The sequence below is a fragment of the Rattus norvegicus genome, chromosome 16 (genome assembly GCF_021556685.1).
Source record: "Rattus norvegicus strain SHRSP/BbbUtx chromosome 16, alternate assembly SHRSP_T2T, whole genome shotgun sequence".
Classification (NCBI taxonomy): Eukaryota; Metazoa; Chordata; class Mammalia; order Rodentia; family Muridae; genus Rattus; species Rattus norvegicus.
The window spans coordinates 864,665-881,298 of NC_141549.1; the positions used below are offsets into that span (position 1 = coordinate 864,665).

Here is a 16,634-nt window from a genome sequence, read left to right on the forward strand (position 1 = left end):
CTTCAAAGTGTCATGGAGGGGAAAATTCTGGGTTTTGGAGAATGGTATCTGTAGGTTTTAGTCTTCTGCCTCCAAGGACTTTCCAGCAGTGTCTCTCAAGTGTGTTCGTGTTGATCAGCATGAGTCACAGTGGCATCCTGAATGGGTGCAAGCACACCTTTCCAGCAACGTGACCTTCCACATGCCTGTAAGGAGCACTCAGACCTGTGAAGGTCAGTGTTCCCACGGCCCCGGAGATGGTTCTTGGGCACTGCACTCACTTCAGTTTTAAGAATGAAATTTTCTACTACGGAGCTAGAATTCCAAATCATTTTATGTAAAACACATCTCAAGATGCCCTTGAAGGCTTTCCGTGAGAGAACCTGAATGAAAATGCAAATAAAAGGAAACAGAAGAGGCGTATACCCAAATGCTCAAGACAGGATCAGAGCGCTCTCTCTCTCTCTCTCTCTCTCTCTCTCTCTCTCTCTCTCTCTCTCTCTCTCTCTCTCTCTCAGAATTGCCGTGTCTGTGACTACCAAGGCCCAGAGAAGTCCCGCTGAAAGGCCCCTAAACACTCCCTTCGATATGCACCTGTTTATAACAAGCTGCACTCAGCCTTTGAGTTGGTCTACTTTCCATCACCGTAACAAATACCTCATGCAATCAACTCCGAAACAGGAAAAGGTTAACTTATCAGTTTGAAGATCTCAGCAAGGTGCTGGCTCTATGGTTATGAGCCTATGGCAAGGCAACAAGTCAAGTCAGAGCATGTGATGAAGCAACATTGGTCACCGTGTGGCCCGCAGGGAGCAATGCAAAAGGGAGTGAGGGCATTCTGGGATCCCACTCTCCTTTTCAGGGATGCTCCTGAGGTGATAGGAAAACAGTTCATTCATGAATCCCCACTTCTTAAAGGTTCTACCACCTCCTGACAGCACTCTAAGGACCAAGAGTACCTTAGGAGTGGTTACCATCCAAATGACAGCAACATTTATTAAGATTACATTAGGTCTTACTTAAAAAGACAAAACAAAACTAAAAGTGACCTAACTACACACATTCAAGGAAAAGGATCCTGGAATGAGAACAGAGTTTGAACCTTGGCTGTGGGATGTGGGGGGGGGGGGGTGGCCAAGAAAGTTCTCTGTTGTTTGGTTGTTATGCTACTGTTGCTGTGAGTTTGTGTTATTGTTACTGTTTTGTTTTGTTACTACGGGGACTTCCTATGCAGGGCAAGCTTCATCCCTCCTCCTGCCTGGTTCTCCTGAATGCTGGCAACAGCCACTTGCTACTCTCTCTGCCAACTTGTGCTTTACCTTCTGTGAGGTGGAAAGCCACTAGAACTTACTTTTAAATTAAAAGCTCACTGGGCAAGGTGGTACACTTCTTTAATCCTAGCATTTAGAAGGCAGACTCAGGTGGATTGCTGTGAGTTCAAAGCCACCCTAGTCTACACAGTGAGTTCTAGGACAGCCAAGATTATAATAAAAAAACATCATATAGAGTTTGGCAAATGAGCAAGGTGATGGTGACACACACCTTTAATCCCAGCACTTGGGAAGCAGAGGCAGGAGTGTCTCTGAGTTCCTGGGGCCAGTCTGGACTACAAAACAAGTTCAAAGAGTGAGCTACAAAGAGAAACCCTGTCTTGAAAAAAACCAAAAAAACAAAAATTAAAATAAGATAGAATTTGGAAACTGAAAGAAACTATATAGAAAATTGAAATAGCTTAAATTTTATATCTAAAACTCTATAAATTGGGTTAAATTTTTAGTAGATTTACCTTGTCTTTTCAGTGTTTCAAATAATTTGAAGACATATAGTTCCAGGTTGTTTTTAAAATGGTAACACAGCTTGTCATCCTTTTGTTTTTTAACAACTAAAATAATGTGTAATTAACAAAAACATACGACAATATTCTGAAAAGGAGGTATTTAATTGACACCATAATATTCCATTATTTAAATGTTATCTGGAAATGTTGGATCAGCTATTTGAGAATTGTAATTATTTGGATTTTTGGTAAGGTGAGATTAAGTTAAAGTGGCGTATTATGAAACGCCGATAGTGAGACCTTAAAAGAAGCCTGGACTCTAAGACATTATCAAGACAAAAGATGACTCAAATGTCCATGCTGATGTCAAGGATGGCTATTTAAAAAGCCTCTCTTTAGTTCAAGGTCAGGCTTTGGCCATGCCAAAGTTGCAGCAAGCCTTTGGCCAGTCTGATAGCAATAAGGTCCCTGTAGGTTTGGGGACTGCAGATGTCGTTTTATGGATCTGCGCTGTGATTGCCAGCCAGGCCAAAACTTCCCAGTGAGTGCAGGCATCGTTCCAAGGCTTTGATGTAAGTGAGGCTATGGTGAGCATGCTTGCCTTGTACTGTTCTGTTCTTCTGTGGCTGCTTCCTCAGAGGCTATTTCTAAACATCAAGCCTTCGGGTTACCTGGATTGAGATTTTTGAGTTCTCTTAAAAAGTACCCCCAGGATAGCCTTTATGCCTGGTAGTCCCAGCATCCCCTCCCCTCGAAGCACCAACCTTCTGAAATAGCTTCTAGTAACGTACTAAATACAAGACCATCTTTCTTTTCTTAGTGACTTTTATATCTCTACTGCAAACCTCTTTATTGAGATGTTTGTATTTTTCTCCATGGCCATTTCTAGGTTAACTGTGAATGTGTGAAGGAGGAGGAGGAAGAGGAGGAGGAGGAGGAGGAGGAGGAGGAGGAGGAAGAGGAGGGGGAAGAGGAGGGGGAAGAGGAGGAAGAAGAAGAAGAGAAAGAAGGAAAGGAAGAATTATAAACTAGGATACTTTCACTGGACTAGTAAGATGGTTCCACCAGTAAAAGTGCTTGGTTACCAACCTGGCAAGGCAGGGGGAATCGGTGAGTTTGATCTCTGGAATCCATGGGGAAGAGGAGCATTAATTCTTTGAAGAAGAAGAAGAAGAAGAAGAAGAAGAAGAAGAAGAAGAAGAAGAAGAAGAAGGAGGAGGAGGAGGAGGAGGAGGAGGAGGAGGAGGAGGAGGAGGAGGAGGAGGAGGAGGAGGAGGAGGAGGAGGAGGAGGAAGCAAGCGTGCGATATATATGCCATACAGAACACTTAGAAAACCACTTAAGAATGTGAAACAGTAGCCCTTGCCTTCAACTAAGCCATCTGAAAACAAGTCTGCTAATAATTCTGTCCTTTTGAAACAAGGGTTGTTTTATACCTGTGGCTTTGGAGCATGGCCCTACCTTCCTTTTCATCCTTAATAATATATTTCCAGTCTTAAGGAAAACCATACCATATACTCCCCACCTCACCTTTTAAAATCATAACATGGCATTATTGTCTGGTCCATCATTAATTTAAATATTCTCTAGTTTGGGACTCTCAAGTAGTTTCTAGTTTTGTCCTTGTTTGGAGTGTTGTAAAGAATGTCTTGAAGCCCTCATCCATTCCCTGATCTCTAGTTGGTTCTCTGTCATAAACACTTACAATTTGAGGATATAGGTTACAGGTATATGTTTTCATGGTTTTCCAGTAACTCCAACTTCTTGAGCCACTTTTTATGACAGAGTGGTTTTATAACACAGAGTAGAAATGAGAGTCACCCAGAGGCACCTACCGTTAAAATGTTGGACTTTCAGTAAGCCATGTCATCGTCTCCGTGGAGATGTTTGTTTAAGTAAACCAAAGGTTATTGTCTGCACATACAGTGGCAATGTATTATAAACCAAGATACTTTTCTCTGGGCTAGTAAGATGGTTCCTCCAGTAAAAGTGCTTGCTACCAACCTGGTCACAGGGGTGGAGGTGGATCTCTGGACCCTTGGGGAAGAGGAGCATTAGCTCCAAAAGGTTTTGCTCTGTACACACACACACACACACACACACACACACACACACACACGTGAGTTGTTTTTTTTCCTGCTATGTGTGTCACTCCTCACTTGCCTACCTACTAGCATGTTTGTCTTTCTCTCACTGCTAGGGGCTTTCTGTATAAATCAAGCATATTAGCACACCACTTTTTGTAAGTGTTTTCTACTTTCCTCTTACCTTTTGGCCTTTTTATGATCCCTGTGACATATTGTAGTAATGACATCATACAGTCTCACCTGTCTGAGTTGTCGCCGTAATACCTTTTATCTACAGCTGCCTTCAAATGGTCCTCCACACTGGGTCAAGTCTGACTTACATCTTTTTCAAGTGTCTTTGTGAATTTATTTTTATACACAAACTTTTTGTTCCCCAGGATTTTTTTCAGTGTATGACTGTTAGAGTGACTTTCCTCCATATCAGTTGTTGGATAACCAATCCATTCCACCATTGTCACACACTAGATACTCAAACATGATCCTGTCCATCCCTAGATGGCAGGGCTGTCCCCACTGACCTCTCTATGCTGGGCTAAGAGAAGAGAGCTTTCTGGTGGAGACAGGCTGGATATGATGATCCACTAGACATGGCAGAGCTGAAGTACTCTCAGCCCCAAGAATAAAGCTATTTTGGATGGTAACTCTTTTCGTCATGAGAATAGAGATGGGGAAGAAGAGTTCTTCCATTTGTTCTTTAAGCAGAACACACATTGAACCCATCGGGACATGAAAAGTCCACTTGAAAGTTCAGCTAGTACAAATGTGTGCAGACACTCAGTCTTTTCTTCTGGGGAGTGTTAAATGTCAACCTGCCACAACCGAGAGCCATCCCGAAACAGAGTCTTAATGAAGAATTGTCTCCATCAGATTAGCCTGTGGGCGTGTCTGTAGGGGACTGCCCTGTTGACAGAGGGGAAGGAGAAAAGCCACTGAGCATCGTGGTGAGCCACAGCATGGCTGTGTTCATCTCTCCCTGCCTGTGACTGTAGAGGTGATATGACCAGCTGCCTCTAACTCCTGCCTCTCTGACATTCCTGCAGCCATGGATCCTGGAACTGTGAGCTGAACGAGCCCTGCCTACCCTTGTTTGCTTGTTGCCAGGATATTTTATTCCACCAACAGAATGACACTAAAACAACCACCCAGTTAGATTCCCCTCCATAGAGGCAAGGTTGTTAATGATTTTTGTGTAGTATATGGGACTTGTTTAAAATATATGTAAGAATGCAGGGATGGGTGGATGGTTGGATGGATGTATGGATGGATAAACGGACAGATCTCTTCTGTGCCCATTTGCACTCATTTGTCAGACTAACAACAGTTCTGAGAGCTCTGCACTTCACCTTGATCACTTTAACCTCAGGAGTTTATCTTAAAAATGAGCCCATATACCTGTGGAAAGGCCGCCATATTGTTTCTAATGGCTGGCTGAGTGACTATGCTCATATCAACCTCTATAAAAGGACCCTGTGGGGTTTGTGACAGTTGACTTCTTTCCTTAATGAGCATGGACCTACGCTTGTTTCTCTTCCGCTTAGAATTGTTCGTGGAAACTCTCTACCATCAGGACACAATCCAGAGCCTTCATAGTGGAGTCCTACCTTGCTGGTGATACCCTCTCAAGTCATTTCTCAGACCTCTGGTTTGCTGCCCCCTGGCAGACAGAAAAGGTGGAGTTCCAGGTAAGGGCCTAGAGATGTTTACAGGATTTTGATCAGGGTTGTTTGTCCCTACGTCTCTGTCTCTTGATAAACTGTGTGCTTTAAAAAGAGGGTGAAATGAGGGCAAGGCATTTGGGAGATCTGTATCTTTCAAATCAATAGCAAAGAGGACCTACAGCAGTGAGGCATTGGTCCAGAGAGAGGCTACCTATGCTGGGATGCACAGACTCGGCTCTCAGTGACTTGACCCAGCAGAGAAACAGCATCTGCCCTTGTAGTGCTATCCCATGGTCCTGCTTCTATCCTACAAGTTTCCCCTACAAGTGCTGACTCCAAGGCCCAGGCCACTTGTATGCTGCAACTCACCATGTCACAGACCCCTTCTCCTTGTCTCAGAAGCCTCCTGGCCTCCATCTGCCAGGAAATAGGAAGAAGCGTGACCGTCATATCAGATGGACATCTCACTTTACGTCACCTTCTCTGACAATTCCACATATGGTGTATATAATGAATTAGGGTCATTTTTATCCCCAGCCTCCTATTTTGTTCCCTTCCACTCCCACTGAACTCCTTCCTTTTGCCAACAGTCACCCCCACCCCTTTGTTTTCATGTCTTTTTTTCTGGTTTGGGGGTTTGGTTTTTGTTTGTTTGTTTGCAATATTTTATGCTATATTCCATTTAATTAGGGTTGCTTGCATGAGCATATTGGAGCTAGACACTGTTTACTGGAACACAGGCAATATCACATTGACTAGAGAGGTGGAGAAAACAACTTCACCTCTTCCACCAAACATTCACTACCGCTAGTACCTCAGGCAGGGGCGGGGCATCATGAACCCCTTTCTCATCTATGGTGGAAAGAGCATGACTTGATCTTGTGTTAGTCTCATGCCTGTAACCACAGTAGGTATGAGTGCCTAGCAGCCATATTATATCCAGGTAACAGGTTTTCATGTTACTTCTCCCCACCCCCACCCCATCCCTATCTCTTCTCACTTTTCCCCTCCCCACTTTCCCACAATGTTCTAGAGATGTGAAGGAAACATGCATGAGTCAGGTACTTGGGGCCAAGTGACTCCATGGACACACAGCCTTGTCTCTACCATACAAAGCTTCTGAGAGTTTGGCTCATTTTCAGGCTGAGGCAATGACCTAGAGGAGAAGCAGATGTATAATGGATCTCTACATACCCAGCAAGCAAGATGGTCTCCATGTTGGCCCCATAGAGTCTGTGAACTCTTTGAGACATGGAAAGGAATATTACACACTCAAGAAATGAATGAATATTTAATTTAGTGGTTCCCAAAACATGTAGGTAGTTCTGTGGTGAGTTGGAGAACAGAAGTTGTGACAAACACATCCAGTCTGTCCTTGGTCCCCTTCTGCTCTGACACTGTGGCCTGCGCAGCACTTAGTCTGTGGACAAGGCTCACGTGTGATCTGTCCTGACAAATAAACCCAACATGTAGACATAAAGTCACCTGTCATGAATATGTCTTGAAGGTTGTCTGCTGTTATTTGTAAGTTACATACATACCAGGAAGTGTACCAGCAATTTGCCATCTTGACACATGGAAGCCAAGTTTTCCTACAGAGAGAACCCTGTGCAGATGAGGAAGTGAGAGAGCAAGCAATCCAGTGATGATGTGGGGAAAGAGATGAGTTGTGGCAAGCCTCTTTTAGCAATACAGAAAGTGCCTCCCACCCCCTCCACCTTCTGAGTGAGCAGGTAGATCGCAGATGTTCTGCACGCAGTGACTGGTTCAGTCTGAGCCCACAGGAATGGCTGGAGCTTCCACAACACCAAACCCATGAGCAAAGATGCAAACTTTCAATTCTCTGTCCATTCTTCTTCACATTCACATGCCAACATGAGATTTTCTTACTTTCACAGTCTAGCATTCAATAACTGCTCCCCCTTAAAATAGCAACTCCGGGGTTGGAGAGATGGCTCAGAGGTTGAGAGCACTGATTGCTCTTCCAGAGGTCCTGAGTTCAATTCCCAGCAACCATGTGGTTGCTCACAACCATCTGCAATGAGATCTGGTGCCCTCTTCTGACATGCAGATATATATGCAGAACAAACATTGTGTATATAATAAATAGATCTTTTAAAAAATAAGCAGCTTCAGGGGTTGGAGATTTAGCTCAGTGGTAGAGTGGTAGCAAGCGCAAGGCCCTGGGTTCGGTCTCCAGCTCCGGAAAAAAAAAAAAAAGAAAGAAAGAAAGAAAAAAAATAGCAGCTTCATAAGGGTGGGGACTTTTGTCTAATCTGTTCCCATGTCTTATGGCTGTGCCTAGAACAGACTCTCAATAAATGTGTCTTAGATGTTATGAATCAAATAGAAAAATTCTACCTAGGGGTTAATATATCTTGTTTTTTCTGTCTCTGTGTGTTTCTGTCTCTGTCCCTGTTTGTCTCTGTCTGTCTGTTGTATTATGAATGTGTGTTTAAGTGTATGAGTGTGTGTTTGTGTGTGTGTGTGTGTGTGTGTGTGTGCGTGCACCCACGTACACACATTGGTGCATATGCACACTGGTAATTGAATCCAGATCTTTACCCATTGTAGACAAGCACTCTTACCAATGAATGAGTCATAACCCCAGCCATGTTTTCTTTGGTTCAGTGTTTAAAGACAGAGTCTTCCTAAGCTACTAGGTTGGACTTAAACTTGGGTTCCCCTATTTTTACCTCCCAAGGAGTCAGGATTCCAGGTTGTACCCACAGACACAAATGCTTAATCATCTTTAAGACTCCCCTAAAACTTACCAGTGCCCCCTTGTGAGTAAGGGTAGAGGTAAGAATTTGGTGACCTTTGAGAGAAGGAGGTTTCATTGGTCTTTGCCCATCACCAGTTGGTCCCAGTGCTTCTGGGTCCATGTGTAGTTAGACAGAACATCAGGACTGGGAGCGTGTGGTAACAGAGTGGCATCCCTCACAGAGGACTGGAGGCAGCTCAAGTTTGAGAGAAGAAGCCAGGGCAGCTCTGCCTTTCAAAGGCATGACTCTCTTGACCCATTTTTCCATTCAAGATTCATCTCCCTGTTTCTATCCCCTTTAAGAAAGAGAGTGTTCAGTCATCCATCAACAGAGCTGTCCTCGAATGAGTCCAGAGCCCTTGGAAACCTGTCCTGCCCTTTCCCACCTCTGAACGTTGTATCATGGGCCACTTTGCACTTGAGATTTGGAGGAATAGCTCCATGTCCAAACTTCAGCAGTTTTTCCGGGGTTGGTTGGTTGATTGGTTTTGGTTTGGGGAGTTAAGTATCCTGGTGATTAATGAATAGTCCGGTTCTTCTCTTCCTTGAAGCTTGTAGAATGTGAATATTTCAACCCACTTTGAATTTAGTCATTTCAAAGACGGCTTGGTTCAGCCAATGGGGTGTGCTCAGAGGTGAAGTACGTGAAAGTTTGCAGGTCAATTGCTGTTGCACTGTCTAGCCTATTTTATTATCCAATTCCATGGAAAGACCAGAGATGGCCATGGAGGTGACACACTGCAGGGAGCAAACAGGAAGAACTCCTAAAGACTGAGGCAAAAGGAGTCCTGATTAATCTTCCTCAATGGAAATGCGCCCCCCTTCCCCTGCCCATCCTGCCTTTTTAAAAGCTGGATCCACATGAACTCAGAGGAGAGGGTCAGAGTGAGCATTGCTAAAGAGTCTCTTGATATATGGTGGGCTAGGTAAGATTTCTGAGGTCAGGGACCATGATACGACCACCTTTGTAATGCTAGGTATCTCTAGGTATCTTACACACACACACACACACACACACACACACACACACACACACACCTTTTTCTGTAGCAGCTGCTGAGAAAAAGTTTGAGAAATGAATGAATCTGAGGCTGATCCTAATAGAATGCTCAGCACTGGGGACTCTGAAGAGGAGTAAACATGGCCTCAAACACTACTTCACATGACATCGTATGTGTGACTTTGAGCCAGTCCCTTAAGCAAGCTGAATTCAGTTTCCTCGAGCATGAAGATAATGAAATATTGATTAGTAAGATTGGTACCTGGGGTGGGGGTTGGGTAAAAAAATGGCAGTAGTGGGCTTTGCTATGGGGACAACGCCACATGGAGGTTACACAGTTCTGGAGCCACATTCAGGTTTCAGTCCTCATCTCACAGGATGTGACCTCAGGCCAGGTCTTTCCTTTTCTTTGTCACTCCTTTTGTGGCTGACTGGAAAAACAGCAGCAGCAGCAGCAGCAGCAGCAGCAGCAGCAGCAACAACAACAACAACAACAACAGCTATCTAATTCCCAGGCAGTTAGCATTCAAAGAGATGTGCAAAGCCTCCATTATGGAGCGAGCCACAGTCTGTAGGCATCGCTAGCCTTTTTCTCACTCCAGCGCAGATCCGGGCTCAGGCACCGCAGCACAAATGCATGCTGGGGTCCTCCATCACGCCTCTCCCAACAGCAGCGTGGTTTGACAAATGAAGCTGCTCGGAAAAGATAATGGGGGATAATGGGTTAGTTTGTTATGTCTCCCAGGGTCAGGCTCAGAGCTGAACCTGCTGTTGGCTCTCTGAGGACTACACTCCACAAGGAGTTGAGAGCAGGTTACCCACACTCCTTGATGCTCTGTGCAGACTCTCCAAAGCAACGCTAATGTGCACCGACCGCCAGTGGGTCAGCCTCTCCATCTCGCTCACCCGCTGCCCCTCAAGAAAACCCAATCCATACCCCCAGCTCCCAGCCCCAAGCGCTGATTGCGATTATTCATAAGGGGGTATCAAGACACCTTGTCTCCTCCACATCAGGAAGCTGTTATCTCATCTGTTAATACTTATTGAGCACCCTCTGTATACCAGTGTTTGTCAGTTTGCCAATGCCTTTGCATTTGGTCTTTCCAGACACTCCGTGAGTCATGCGTCATTGACCTTGTTTCCCAAGCAAAGGATTGACTTTTGGAGATGGTAATTAAATTGCCCCAAATCACAGAGAAGATGATGTAAGTCCCGATTCAGACCCCAAACCCAGTCCACCGTCTACCTCATCTGTTGCCCTTTCTTATTGTACAGAAAGCAAAGAAAACCTACAAAAATGACAGATGGGGTTGGGGTGTTTTTATATGCGGGATTTCAGATATCCCACAAAGAGCAGTGTCGCTAGAGGGTTGCTCCTCTGACTTTGCCTCACCTAGCCAGCAAGGCTGGAACATTGAGAGCTCTTCTCAAAGAAAAGTGTCTGTCTCCCTCAGTAAGGGCACGCAACAGTTTAGACATCAATGTGCTACATACTGAGAGCTCAACTCTAAAATTTAGGGAATAAACAACTCCCCATAGCACAGGGAGAGCTTCTGGTCAAGGTGGGGCCCACCCTTCAAGGGCTTTGCCATGATGAGTTCTCCATAGGGGGATGGGAAGGAGTTCTAACCAGGAGGAAGGGAGTCTGGAAGAGGACTGAGATCATTATCTCCCTTGCCATTCATCCATCCCCCGACAGCCCCACTCCAGCAGCCAGGGACTATGCCTTTGTTTAACCCCAGCAGCTCCCCCACAGGTACATGACATCACCTTCCTTTCTTCCCAGTCTCCATTTCCCACTCTTTCCTGCAAAGTCACAGGCTGCAGAGATTTACGTCATTACGTCACAGGAAGCTTTGACCTTTGTGACCTGAAGAAAGGAACCCCAAGCAAAAACACTCTTCCAAAACCTCTGACAAAGGGGCAGATGCAGTCTGTGTGACCCCAGTGGGTGGCAGTGGAGACTGTGAGCCAAGTTTCTGGGGTGCACACTTAGGATGTGCCAAGAATAGAGTGGAGATTCTAGCGCTCTCCCCAAACTCAGAGATCATTCAGTCACAAGTGGCATTGCCTGGGGGGGGGGACTCCCCACAAGGGGAGTCCATTTCTTAGCAACCCCAGCAAGTCAGAGGCTTAGGCCACAGGGCTCTAGAGATCAGGAACATCATGATCTATTCTTTAAGTCTGGGGCCATGAGGAACCTGGGACCATGACGTTGTAACTGGTGTTATACTATGTAGGTGGCTACTCAAAACACAGTGTGTGAAACTGAACAGAAGGTCTTTTTCACTCTGTCCCACGTTCATCTCTCCGTACCAGGACATCCTCCACTGCAGACCCCAAGGCACTGAGACACAGCACCACGTGCCTTTTAGAGTATGTCACTACAGCTTGAAGACTGAGGCAAAAGCCGGAACTTCGGCCCCACTGACCTGGCTTCGAGCCCCATGTGGCCATTAACATGAGGTAGATTCTGTTACCCAGGAAGACACTCAGGCAGAAACAGGTCCCAGGAGAAAGGCTACCTTTGAGGTACTCGCAGGGCTGATGTGAAGTGACATCGGTCAATCACTTTGCTCTGGCCTTGACCCATGGGGTGTGTTTCATAGATGGTAGCTACGCTAATTAACACAGGTGTAATAAAGTACAAGCCCACTGCGGATTGTGTGAGGGGGAGGATCAGAATGACTGGTGATCAGGCTGCCAGCTGTGACTATCAAGTACCCAGCTCTCAGGAGTTCAGCGCTTCCTGTCATACTCGGCCACTGACGCTTCCTGTCCAGGAATGGTGAGCCGGGTAGCCACACTGCCCATTCAAGCACTTTGCTGAGAGCTAAGAATGATCGTATCCATTTAAAAGATCCAGAACTTTCCTGAGGACCCAGAGTTGGTCAAGGGCAGATCAGGGATGCAGGCCCGGCTCCTCAAGGATATAAGCCTGATGCCTCTGCCTCTGAATTTACATCTTTCCCCATGATGACCCACAGATGCTTCTAGAAAAACATTAACATGCCATTGACTGCCCAGTTATGCGCAGATCACCCCAGAATCCAGGACTTAAAGCATGGAGGTTTCCCCACAGGTCTGAGTCCTAAAGACGCTATCAGTAGAGGATGCCTTAAACCTTCCTCCTGACAGTCTCTCTGGCAGAATCCCAGAGTGCAGTGCTGAGGGACTGGGGAAGGAAGTCTTTGAACTCTCCCTCATACGGAGCTGCAGAAAGCGGCTTGTTGTCTTATGCAGAGAGCAGTTGAAGATATCAAAGGGAAGACGGGATGTTAAATTTAAGTGATCAATGTTTGATAGTCAGGGTTGTAAGCTGTCACGGGGGATGCAGTGGGTGGGAAGCCTTGCATACTGCAGGATTTGAGATGACACCACTCTAGGCTGTGGAGGAGCCCTCTGGCATCCCTGTAATAGAATGGACAGATCAAGGGGTACAGAGGTAAGCCCACACTCCTCTGCCTGGATGCTTATGTGGGAGGCATTGCATAGAATAGGGATGTTTGGGGGGGTTGGGGGAGTAAACACTCAGACTCTGCCCAAGGAGCAACCAGTCACACAAATGTTGGTCTCTTCTCAACAGGTTGGTTATGGGCACCCACAAGGTAGAGTGGGGTCCACTTTGCATTAACGAGACCTGAGGATCTAGTTCTTGCCAGGAAAACTTTGACATTGCACTGAACCATCTCTGGGCAATAATAGGAAGGCTGTGTGGACTCGAGGTAGAGGTTGATGCTAGAAGGGTGGAACCTTCTCTGTAAGACAGTCCTGCAGGCAAAGCCTCTCCTTCTGGGTATCTTAACATCCATGATGTCTGTTGCAATTCACAGGAGCTTGGAGGAGGTGTCAGCTTCCTTGCTTTGTGATCTCCAGACCCTAGCAGATGGGGTGAGCTCCCCCAACCCAGGTTGTTCTGTGGCAGAGAACTCTGGTTCCTCCCCCTGGAGCTCGTATGCATGGCTGTGGAATGACAGGGCTGAGGACCAGAAGGAGTGCTCCCTAAAAGCTTTCTTGGCTGAAGAGCAGGAGACAGGCTGGGCTGTCCCCACAGGCAGCCCTCATCTGTTCCCAAATTCGGGCATCCCAAGAGAGCATCAGGAAGGACTTGGAGGAGTGGAGATTCGGACTGACTGACAGAAGAACAGATCGTGAAACTCCAGCCCCTGTGCCTGGCTAGGCAGGGGCCTCCAGACCTCACATGGCTGCCTGCCACCTCCTGAGCAAAACACAATTTCATGACTCTTTGGGGGATAAAGGATTTTATTTACCTCTTTTCAAAAGCTTCAGAATTCTTCCTGAACATCAAATAACTCCTGGCAAACACATCCTGATGAGTAACACGAAGTGAAATAGAACCAGATGGGCTGACTCGCTCTAGGCTCGCGCAGGAGGGGGAAGGGAGGATCTCACTTGCAGAGAGGCTGGGCTGTGGGCCACAGGAAGTGCATCAGGAGGAGGGGTACAGCCTTCCAGGCAGGGAGGGGACAACATCCCCTGGACTTTGGCGGAGATGGAGTCACACTGCCTGCCATCTGGCTTTGTTGGGAAGAGAAAAGAAAAATGGGGTTTCCGGCATCCTATTGGTGGCACCCCAGCAGTGTGGATCATGCCAAGTCTGGCGTCTATGGCGCTTGGGACCCAGGGGACTATGAGACATAAGCTTGAGTGATAGGGAGATTGGATGGCCAGTGTATTTAGAAGCCTCTAAGAACCTCCTGAGGACTCCTCTAATTATCCAAACAAGAGCCCTTCTTCACCTCTCTCTCTCTCTCTCTCTCTCTCTCTCTCTCTCTCTCTCTCGATTTGGTTCCAGCCAGCTGAAACACACCATTTCCCAGCCTCTTTTCAAGAGAAAGCACTGTAGCATCCCTGACCAGTGGAAGCAGCTAGCGTCTATGAGAATGGCTGTACACGTTGCCTTACACCTCCTCCTCCTTGACGCTGCTCCTTTCTTGTGTCATTCTTGACCTCCAGGAGGGAAGCTGCACCTAGAGCCAGAGTTCCACATGAGAGGAGGGATGAAGGGGCACAGGGTGAAGAAGCCTGGACCCCACAAGCTCTGTGGAGCCCCTGTCTTATCCTTGAACACCTCTGGCCTTGTGCCTGTCAGTAAGGATGAGCTGCTGTGGGGTTAGGCAGACAGTGTTAGGATTCTCCAGACTATAATCCAGAATGACCCTGACACAGACCAGTGGTTCTAGTCCCAGGGAGGCAGTCCCAGCAATCCAGACAACATGAACTAATCTCTTATGCTCCACAGACTCTGACTCCTCATGACCCTTTCTCAGTTGCCTTAGTGGGTCTCTGGCCTATCTCCTTCAGGAGGCCCAAGCCGACCACAACAGAGACCACCAGCCCTGCCCAATGTTCAGCCCACCCCCATGACCTCTCCAGACGGTAGCCTGTCTTAAGAGCAAAATGTTAAAAATTGAGGGTACCGACCTTCTAGCTTATCTGGGTGTGGTCATCTTAACATGGAACTGATAAAATAGAACTCGTGTGTGGCAAACCAGGCCATTTAGTCACCCAGGGTAGTAAGAGCCCCATGGGAACTCAGAAAGCGCACTCATTGAGGTTTGGTTTTTGTGGTGTGTGTGTGTTTGTTTGTTTGTTTGTTTTTGGCATGGACTTTAATGGCAGGATCTCTTGCATGGCAAACATCTGAAGCAGAACGTTTACATGTAAGGCAGATTCTTCTGGGGAAGTCCAGGAGATTCTAGAGCACCGTTGGAAGTCACCACAGCTGAAAGCAAAAAAAACAAAAGACAAACCAGCCAGCTAGCAAGCCAGGCAGAGCTGGGAGTGGCAGCAGGGCTTGACTGCTGGGGGACCCAGCTCCTCAACACCAAAGACCTCAGTATTGGCCCTAAGTGCTTCTTCCAGCAGATCCTTAGTTGGGGTTCCACGAGGCCATCGGCAAGACACCCAGTCTGCAGCCCCAGCTTCCTCCCTCTTCCTTTGTACCTTCACTCCAGCCGCTGCCATGCTGTTCACCATCCATAGGACTTTCTCAGAGACTGGCCTACCAACAAGTGTCTCCCGAAAGAACACGTCTGCTGACCCGTTTTATGTGACACTCAATATCGTACTTCCAAACCCCAGCCCGACCCTCAGGCTCTCCCCAAACTTTCATCTTTCCACAGACACAATCCCACTGTACCCCTACTTCTAGTCTGAGCCTGTGTATGTGGCCCTGTATGATGCTGAGGCCATTCTAAGCTTTTGTGGCTCTGCCCACTTTTCTCTTTGCCCCGCCCTGCAGTCCTCCTCCAAGGCCCAACTCACCTTTTCTCTGGAACAGTCCTTGGTCCCTTTACTTAGCTGGGTGTCTGGAGGGCAGCCAGTGCTGTATCCCAAAGGTTTTGCAGTATCTGCATGCATCCGGCTTGCAGTGTGAGTGTGGTGTACATGAAAGAAGGGAGAGACCCCTTTCCTCAGCATAGAGTGCACACTCTATTTACTTGGATGAATGAAGAGAGATTGGTTAGTGCACATGTGTCCTGTTTTGCTAACTGCGCTCCCACACTCCTCATTTAACAGTAGCCTGTGTTCCTTCTGGAATTTGCCTCTTCCCCACTGTGTGTGGTCTTGGTGGAGGGGAATTCTAGTCTTCTACCTCCCATAACGAAAGCCAAAGGGCCAACTCCAGTCTCCTGGATCCCGTGGGGAGCAGGAACGTGCCTCAACCTCTCTTCTGGGAACACAAATCTGCTGAGAGTCATTCAGAGTGTCAGCCAAGCTTCTAGGTTCGGGCTTGGTCAGTTTGAAGCAGGTGGGGATTTATTTCACAGCAGGTGAGAAAGATCACAGATCTGGTGGGGAGATCAGCAGATGGGAAGCAGCAAGGCAGCCAGGCCACAGCTGGGATCGTAGCCCAGTAGTCGTCAGGACACCAATCTGTGTGGCCATGCAGGATGTCACCTTGCTTCCCACACTGGGGACGACATGGATCTTCTTCCAACCGGTCGCTGCTGCAGCAGCTGCCCTAGTGCCCTGCTATCTACACAGAAGTACTTACAGTGTTATATGACACTGGCTGCTACTCATTTCCCCAGGTGACATGTAACTGACCCAAGTATATGTATATGTCTGCACCCTTCCTCAAAGGATGTACAAACCTTGTGTTACAGAGTCCCACAAAGGATGCTGGGATCTTCGGTTCTGTCCACAGTGGAAAGAACACGACTTCAACACTTGCCTGCAAGACTTTAAGGCAGAGAATTCAACAAGCCTGGAAAAGAGGGATCCTCAGTTGACAGACAAGCAAGAAGAATGAAGAAAAAGAGCCACTGAACCCAGAGGCTCAGCTGGAGGTCACCATCTCAACCTCGGCAGCATGCAGACCAGATGTTTCTTTCTGTTTGCG

General features: G+C 47.0%; 1 long non-coding RNA gene across 1 annotated transcript; it reads right to left on the minus strand.

The window, feature by feature from the left end:
- Positions 1 to 6,779: 6,779 nt before the first annotated feature.
- LOC148000344 (uncharacterized) lies at positions 6,780 to 15,728 on the minus strand. Its single transcript, XR_015640156.1, has 3 exons — positions 15,554 to 15,728; positions 9,528 to 9,958; positions 6,780 to 9,036 (listed from the first exon to the last, which is right to left on the minus strand). It is a non-coding gene; the product is annotated as an uncharacterized LOC148000344 (long non-coding RNA).
- Between the last annotated feature and the right edge of the window lie 906 nt (positions 15,729 to 16,634).